Genomic DNA, 8,143 nt, shown 5'->3' with positions numbered 1-8,143 from the left:
TAATTCGGGATATCCATAAATTAGTGTTGAACATCAGTTTGTTTTATGGGAGCGCTGAGTAATCTCCRCCTCATGCATATTCACGATTGCCGAGTCCCGCTCCGCCGTTCCCTCGCGTGCCGCTGCCCTCCGGGAAGCCGCAGCGCAGTCCCGGCTCTGTCCTCGCTCCCCCGCCGTTGCGCCCGTCGCCGTTCGTCCCGGACCGCCGGAAGCGGCTCCGCGGCCGGTACCGGCTGCCGCACGGAGGTGCCCCAAGGCGCCTCCCTCCAAGACGAGTCGTCACCGCAGCGATTACTTTTTGCAGTCGCGCTGCAATTGCGCAGCGTTAGCTATAACGCTCGGGCCCTTCCCGTGCTCGGTTCTGCTGTTTGCGAGCCAGGGTCGCGGCACGATTTTTCCTCCGCGTACGCAGCAGCCGGAGCAAAAGCGCCGAGAGGCGGCCGTCCCCTCCGCGGTTTCCTCGCAGCCCTGCGGCCGCGGCGCCCTAACAGGCGGCGTCGCCCTGTTGCCCGGAGCGTAGAAGCGGGCTGCGCTTCCAGGGGTTTCTGTGTTTCCTAACGGGACACGGRCCGTTCTGGGGCGCCCGTGCCCGGAGCGGCAGCCTGGCACAGCCCGCCGGAGCACGCGGGGCCGGGCGGCAGCGGCGCCTTAGCGGAGAGGCGCTACAGAGACCCGCGCGGCTCTTGCTCCTCGGCAGCCTCGTTGCTGCTAATAAACGGCCTCATTATTTTGCAAAAGCACTTTGGAAACCAGCAGCCCCACGGTTCGGGCCAATACAGAATTAATGAGGGAAAATAGTGGGGCTATTTTTCCCGTGTACCATGCAAAGAAGGAAGGCAGGGTTTTCCATTACAGAGAGTTATGGCTCATTTGTTTGCTTTTGCTGTATTTATGCTTTATGTATCAGAAAGCGATTCCGACCCCCGTTGCAAAGTCCCAATTCCCCTGTCGTGTGCGGCGTAGGGGAAGGGGAAAGGGAAGGGGAAGGGGAAGGGGAAGGGCTGCTGCCCGTCGAGCTGCGCCGACGCCTGGCCGAGAGGCGCCACCGGGACGCAGCGCGGGAGGAAAGCAGCGCCGGCCGTCGCGGTCCCGCTGCGGCTGCCGGCAGCACTGTGCTGCCTAACACCAGCCTCGGATACCTTCACTCAAAAACAGCGTAACGTGCAGCTGCCGTACGGCGATAAGAAAACTCGTTCAGTGTTCGTGGTGCCAACGCCCCGATTATTGGTGGCGAAACCGTGCTCTTATACAGCAGCCCTGGGAGCCTCATTATATCGGCTTTGACCTTTTCTTTATTGGACAATAAAAATGAATGTGCAGGTGAAAGAGGGATTTTTTGGGGCGTATAAAGGTAATGCGTTTGGCCAACCTGAGCGCATTGTTAATGACGGATAAAGGAATTTTAAGAGCGGAGCTGCGGGTGAATAACTCAGAAATACATTGTAAAACTTTATTGCAAAAGCTGCAGAAATTTCTCGGGCCCGGCTGACGCAGCCGCACGTTTTGTGCGGGGACGGGCGAGCCGTCGGCACCGCGCCGTGCCGCCCTCGCCTCCGCCCATCGACCGCGGCACGGCGCGCTCGCGCACGGCGCCCCGTCGGCCCCGCTCCCCCGAACCGCGGCTCCCGCTTCCCCGGCCCCGCAGTCGCAAACTTTTAAACCTGTTTGAAATGCCGACATTGGTGAATAAATTACCAGCTCAAATTTAATCAACGGAGCTCATTGTTTCCTGTTGAGTGAATTAAAAAGCTTTCAGCTGCGCGCACAAATTGCAGGCTAAACTTGAGACTGATAAATGCTCCTTTTGAACTTTAGCACAATAGGGGAGCCGATTAAACTTTCAACATTTTTTAATCATACAATTTATTTAAAATGTATTAGCTGAAGGAGAAGAGCGCAAAGAAATTCTGCGTTTCTTAACAAGAGCGGCGCTCCCGCTCGGCGAGGCGCAGGCACGTGCCGGATTTGGCCCAGCGAGCCCGGCGCGGACATGCCGGTCCTAGCCGGAGAGCGGCTCGTGACTCACCGTGAACCGGCCCCGACACGTTCTTCTGCACGGAGCTCCTCCGCAGGCGGAAAAGAACCTGCTGCCCTGCTTCTTTAAGCAGGAATTTTGTGCAACCAGAGGCAGCGGGATTCCCACGGAAAACCCATCCCTGGGACGGCAATTAGAGGGTAGCGATAACATTGATTAACACACGCACCAATAAATCACTTTGCAATTACAGTGTAATCGGCACCGCTGGGAAGCAGCGTTGCCGGCGCAGCGGGAAGGCGGTCGGCTCTGCGGGGTGCAGCCGGCGCCGGCGCCCACGGCACGGCATGGCACGGCACGGSCCCCGGAGCCGCATGGTCCTCGCGCGTTCCGTCACCCCGCGTGCAGCGGCCGGCCGAGCTGGAAGCGTCTCTGGAAGGCTGGGCCAAGTGCGACGACAGCTCCCCAGTCTCTGTCTATTAAGGAGTTAAAATTGTTTCCCTGCTAAACTGCTCAAAGAGAGAAATAATCAATATCTGGAGCAATTGCATTAACACATACACTATCGCCGTCTTTTTTTAATAAAACGCAACTTGTCTGCTTGAAGCCCTGTTCGGCATTTTAACGCAAGTCGTGCTGGGATCGGTAAGCCACGTTCACCCTTGAAGTCTGGCAGCATAACTAATATTTGCAATTGAAATGCGGCGCCTGCTTGCAGAGCATGAAATGAGGATTGCAGAGCCGGGCGCGACGCGCTGCGAGGACGGGACGCGCTGTGACGACCGGGCGGCGCTTGGCCCCAACCCACGGCGGCTCGGATGGCAGCGCCCTGCTCACTGCCCCTGGGCCCACATGGAATTCCTACGGAATGGCGCATTATAGACACGCGTTAAAGCCAAACGAGCTTCTTGTGATTGCTGTTGTTACCATAATTTCCCAAGAAATTAGTAACAATAAACTGGCTGGTGGCAAAGCCCCGGAGGCTGCAGAGTCGCCCCCTGTTTCGGAGCTGGCCAAGGTTTAGCGGGAATGAGAAATGGCAGCAGCTTTCCGTATGGAGGCGCTYGTGTCGGGAACGTTCACAGGAGGCGGCTGAGAGCAGCGGCTACCAGCAGCCGGCACYGCTGCGGCGTTCCTGCAAAAGCGCCCTGGAAATGCGGGAGCTTTCGCTTCACCCCGGAGGGTGGCTGCAGCCGGGGACATTCCTGCGGGGGCAGCCAGGGATGTTCCCGGGGAAGATGTGGGTGCTGCACAGGCGCCTCCGTGAGCGCGTTCCATAGCAGAGGCCATGAAGGATGCTGTGGTTCCTGGGACTGGAAATCAAGGCAAGGAAGGACGAGAGCCAACGGTACCAGCTCAGCYGGCCCAGCCGCTGATTTGCGAGGAAGAGGTGTTGATTTTTACTTTTCCGAATGAGTTCCCACCACGTGGTCACAGCAGCAACGGGGTGGCGCCCGCCTGAGCAGCTGCCGCTGCATCCCGCTGCATCCCGTTGCATCCCGCTGCATCCCGCCTGCCCTGCCGGCAGCCCTCTCCTCCGGAGCGGCAGTCGCCCAGGCCCGATGGCTCTTCCTTAACGTACCTGTTACGCAACCAGCGCTTCCTCAGCGCACGCGGGAAGGTTTTGCTCATCCGTTGTTATATTTCAGCCCCCAAAGAGCAAATTAGGGGACATGAATATGCAAACGCGATGCTTCTAAACCGCTGCACCGAGCACCTCATCCAGAGGGATCGAAGCTGCGCTGGCGTTTGCCTTCCAACCCGCTCTGCTCTTTCTTTTTTTTGGCTTTCATTAGCTTTTTGTTTGCACAAGAGAGAGCCAAAAATAGAGCTGTAAAACGCTTCTAAGAAGTTCTGAAATCTATTAAAATAGGAATTATACCCATGAAAATAAGATATAATAATATATAATTGAGTTAGAAAAACAAGATCCTACCTAATCTGTGGGAGTGCTGGAAAGTTTGTCCTTTTGGATACATCCCTCTGTTGCTATGGTAACAGGGCAGCCTGCGCTTCCGAGCGTTTCCAACTTTTTTCAGGGAGCTGCGTTCACAGACAGCAATGCCTCCATTTCCTCTTGCTCCCTCTGCTCAGACCATGGGGAGGGTAGCGGCCTTGGTGGGGCAGCGCAAAGCAGTGCACCGAGATGCGCTGGGCCTCTCTGCACCGGCCGTGCACGCGGGCGCCGCTGCAACCCGGGGCCCCAGCACCGGAGCACCAGCAAAGCTGCACCTTCCCTGCCCGGGCCAGCCTTCGCTGCGCTGGGTCCTCTTCCATGCGTGTAGGAGCTTTAATGATGCCACCAGTAACGCTTTTCCAATGATGACCTGCTGGGGTGGCCAACAGCTGGAGGATCTTTAATGATACCTCCAGTAACGCTTTTCCAATGATGACCTGCTGGGGTGGCCAACAGCTGGAGGATCTTTAATGATACCTCCAGTAACGCTTTTCCAGTGATGACCTGCCGGGGTGGCCAACAGCTAGTATGCAAGTTCCCTTTCTGCGAGCCCATGAAAGGTAGAAGCAGCTTGTCCGTAGGAGCAGCAAAGCGATCTGCAAAGATGCCGCCTGGTGGAGGAGAATTCCCAGAGCTGGGAGGCCGAGGCCCCGGGGCTGCGCAGCCTTGGAGGAGGTGACCACAACCCGTCCCGTCCTGTCCACCCACGAATCGCTGCCCTGCRCCTCAGGGAGACACGTTCAGATTGCCTCCGCTAACCGTTGGCTGCAAAATTCATTAGTTGCTTCATAAACACTAAATTGCTCCCTGATTAGTATCAATGTTAAAGTTTTCCCAGAAGATTCCTCTGCTTCGGGTTTTTCTATGGCACGTTGCTGCGGGAGGTACGTGCRAAGGGCTGGAAGAGTGGCGTGAAGCGTGACGTCCACGCTGCCTGGTGATGAAGGAGGTCAACATTGCCACAAACTTCTTTATATCTGCATCGTTTCAGCAAAACCAGATGGTTTTAGCCGCTGGGGCGAGACTTGGCTGATCCGCTGGCGCGTGCGGCTCGCTGAAGCGCCGGCCTGGCACCGTCCAACACCGGCAAGAGGCCGGAGGGGCGAGAAGAAGAGCCGCTGCCGCGGGAAGGGAGCTGGCGCGACTGATGGCCTGGGAATAGACTGCACAGAAGAAGCTGTGCCRCATCACAGATGGCTTCAATTTAGGGACCAAACAAGCCATTTCCACAATTTAAGCCTTTCCAATGTCGCTCTTGGGAATGCAGTGGAACAGCAAGAAAAGCAAATTAAAAGAGCTGGCCGCTTTCTGGCTGCGTGGCGCTGGTTCTGCAGCCGCCGTCCCCGCCGCGCTGCCGGGCAGCCTCTCGGTGGCCACGAGCCGGGCGCGTGCCGGGGTCACCGTCGCGGCGGGGGCAAGCGGCAGCACGGGCTCGTTTTGCAGGCGCCGGGCTGCTCCGGGGCTGCCTGCGGGTCCTGCCCACGTCCCGGCCCGGGCGCAAATCCTCCGCAGGGAGGACCGGCCAAGAGGGCAAGGCGGGGGTTAAATCCTGCACATCGCCAAAGAGGAGCATTTTTAACAAATATTCCATTAACCGCCAGCGGCGCCTTTTTCCTTAGTATGCCGAACGCTCCGGGAGCTTCGAATGGGGTTTCGTGGCAGCTCGGCTCCTCTGCTGCCGTCTGCGCAATGCTGCACCCAAATTAACGGCCCCGCGATAGCAGCCCCTGCCCCGATTCGCTCTCCCAACGCCTCTCCCAGAGCTTCCATTTCCTCGCCTTTGCCGGCGCTTTGAGGCTGGTTTGTTTGTTTCTATAGGGCTAAGTGGGCGGATGCGAATCGCTTGCCGGGAAGGGGAGGAAATCGCTCTCCCAGTTTCCGTTTTAAGCACGGGAGAAAAGCACCTTCTTTGCATCCTGGCCTGGGGTAAATTAGGTCAGCGCCGGCGGGGCAGCAATCGCTCAATCACTGCAGCGCTTAGGCGCGATCAGACCTTGCATGTTCTCCTGACCTGCCGGCGCCGCGCGCTCCCCAGGACCGCCACTGTCCCGGGGAAAGGGGGGAAGGGAAGCAGCGCTCGACCGGGAACGGCGCCTTGGGGACTTCCCAGCTTTTCCGCAGGCGCCGTGGGAAAGCAAAGCGCGAAGGCCATGGGAAACGCAGTGGCAGACGCGGCCCCATGCTGGGCTCAGCCAGCCGGCAGGAGGGTTTGGTGGCTGCGTTCCCGCCGGTGTTCCTACCACTTCCGCCTGTTGCAGGCACCAGGAGCGGCTCCGGCGGAGCCGGGAAGGGCCCGGAGAAGCCCTCGCGAAGGACAGCATCTCCGGGACCAAGGCCTGGGGCAGGCGTGCCGTGAGCTCGGCTGGGAGCACATCCGTCTCGCAGCGGCAAAACCCCTCCAGGCTCCAGGGAAGCCAGGACTTGACAATATCTGAAAAGGGCAGAAATTTGCAAAACCTCTTTTTGTCTAAATTATGCGGCACTTGAGAAGATTAAGGACGCTACAAAAGACTGAAGCCCCCGAGTTATCAGTCTCCAGGAGAAATAGGAGCCCACGGGAGCCGTGCTACCGACGCTTGCAGAGCAGCGGCGTAATGGATTGCATCATTCTGCTCTTTCGATTGGAATAAAACAGCCTTTTGGTAAGGAAGGAGACCGATATTTCACGGGAAATGGTTGTTTGTGAAATGCCCAAGGAAACCAGCAGAAAAGGCTCCGTGCGGCGCGAGCCGAGGCGCGCCTGCTCCGTGCGCCCGGCGCCGCGGGCCTTTGCAGCTGGTCGGAGTTAGTCCTGGGGGACGCGGAGGGGCCGGAGCGCTGGGCTCTGCTCCTGGCGGAGGAGATGCCGCGCTCCATCGCGCAGGAATTCCTGCCAAAGGACACGTGGGCCCAAGTGTCCCCTGGCTTTCCGGCACCTATTCCTCCGGCCGAGCCTCCAACCAGTGGGATGGCGGCGGTAGCGCGGGAGCAGCCGCATTCCTGTCTGCGTTCCCGGCCTGGCACGGCGATGCCGCAATGCCGGCGCGCCGGAAGCAGCGGGAGGCGCAGGGAACCGCGGCAGCCGCCCGGGCGCCGGGGCTCCCGCCCAGCCCTCCGCACGCCAACGCGCTTGGCGCCGTTTCACCGCCGCCCCGTGCCAGCCCGGCCTCTGCTAATAACTAATTAGGAGATAATTAACATTTGCAACATACAGCGGGAAACATCTGGGCCTGCTAATTTATGGGAAACCTTCGCAGCTGATTGATGGAGCTGGGGAGGGAGCACGGTGCAGCACGGCACGGAGCGGCGCGGTGCGGATGGATGGACGGCTGGACGGGCGGGTGGACGGACGGACACCCGCGGGAATCCCGTGTGCGCGGGAGGCCGGGCTCAGCGGCTCCCGCTGCTCTACCCTCCGTCCCCGTCCCCAGAGCAGGCGGAACGAGGGGGCGGAGAGGCCGGGACACCCCAGCCGAAGCCCGGACGGACGGAAGGCGTCCCCCGCTCTAGGGTTTCGTTTGCTCTGTAGGACGTCGGCTTAATTAGCTTCTGCGCTTCCACGACCCCGGCCAGCGAGCTGCCTGCTGCCGTAACGAAGGCAGCGTGAGCAAGCAGCTAGCAGAAATAACAGGGATGTGACTCCGACGCGGGCGTGTTGCAGGAAAGGGTGTACGTGATCCGGCTGGAGAGCCGCGCTGCCGAAGGCACCAACAGGTAGCAGCTTCAACGCTGTCTTCCCTGCCCAGGCGGATCCACAGCCCGCGCCTCGGCCCGCCTCAGCAGGGAAACGACAACGGAGAGCGGGATTTGGACAGGATTAAGGGCGATGCATCAATTACTCGCTGGAAAGCAACGAACTTAGCAGCGGCTGAGCGGCAGGTTGAGGCTCAGCGGCAGCAGGTTGCTGGGGTGCACGGCCTCCGAGGCATTCCCGCGGGAGCTGGCTGCCAGGAGCAGGAGGGGACGGAGCGCCGTGCATCAGGGCGGGAGATCCCATCCCCGGGGACGTGCGCTCACAGAGCCAGGAACTGCACGGAGGGCGCCTGGCGAGGCGGGCAGCGTGCCGCGGGGATGTTCTGCCGCGGGGATGCAGGGATGCAGCGATGCTCTGCCGTGGGGATGCAGGGATGCTCTGCCGTAGGGATGCAGCGATGCTCTGCCACGGGGACGCAGGGATGCAGCGATGCTCTGCCGCGGGGACGCAGGGATGCAGCGATGCTCTGCCGCGGGGA

Source organism: Apteryx rowi, unplaced genomic scaffold, assembly GCF_003343035.1.
Source record: "Apteryx rowi isolate R43461 unplaced genomic scaffold, aptRow1 scaffold_67, whole genome shotgun sequence".
Lineage (NCBI taxonomy): Eukaryota > Metazoa > Chordata > Aves > Apterygiformes > Apterygidae > Apteryx > Apteryx rowi.
Note: the sequence above shows the minus strand (reverse complement) of the source record.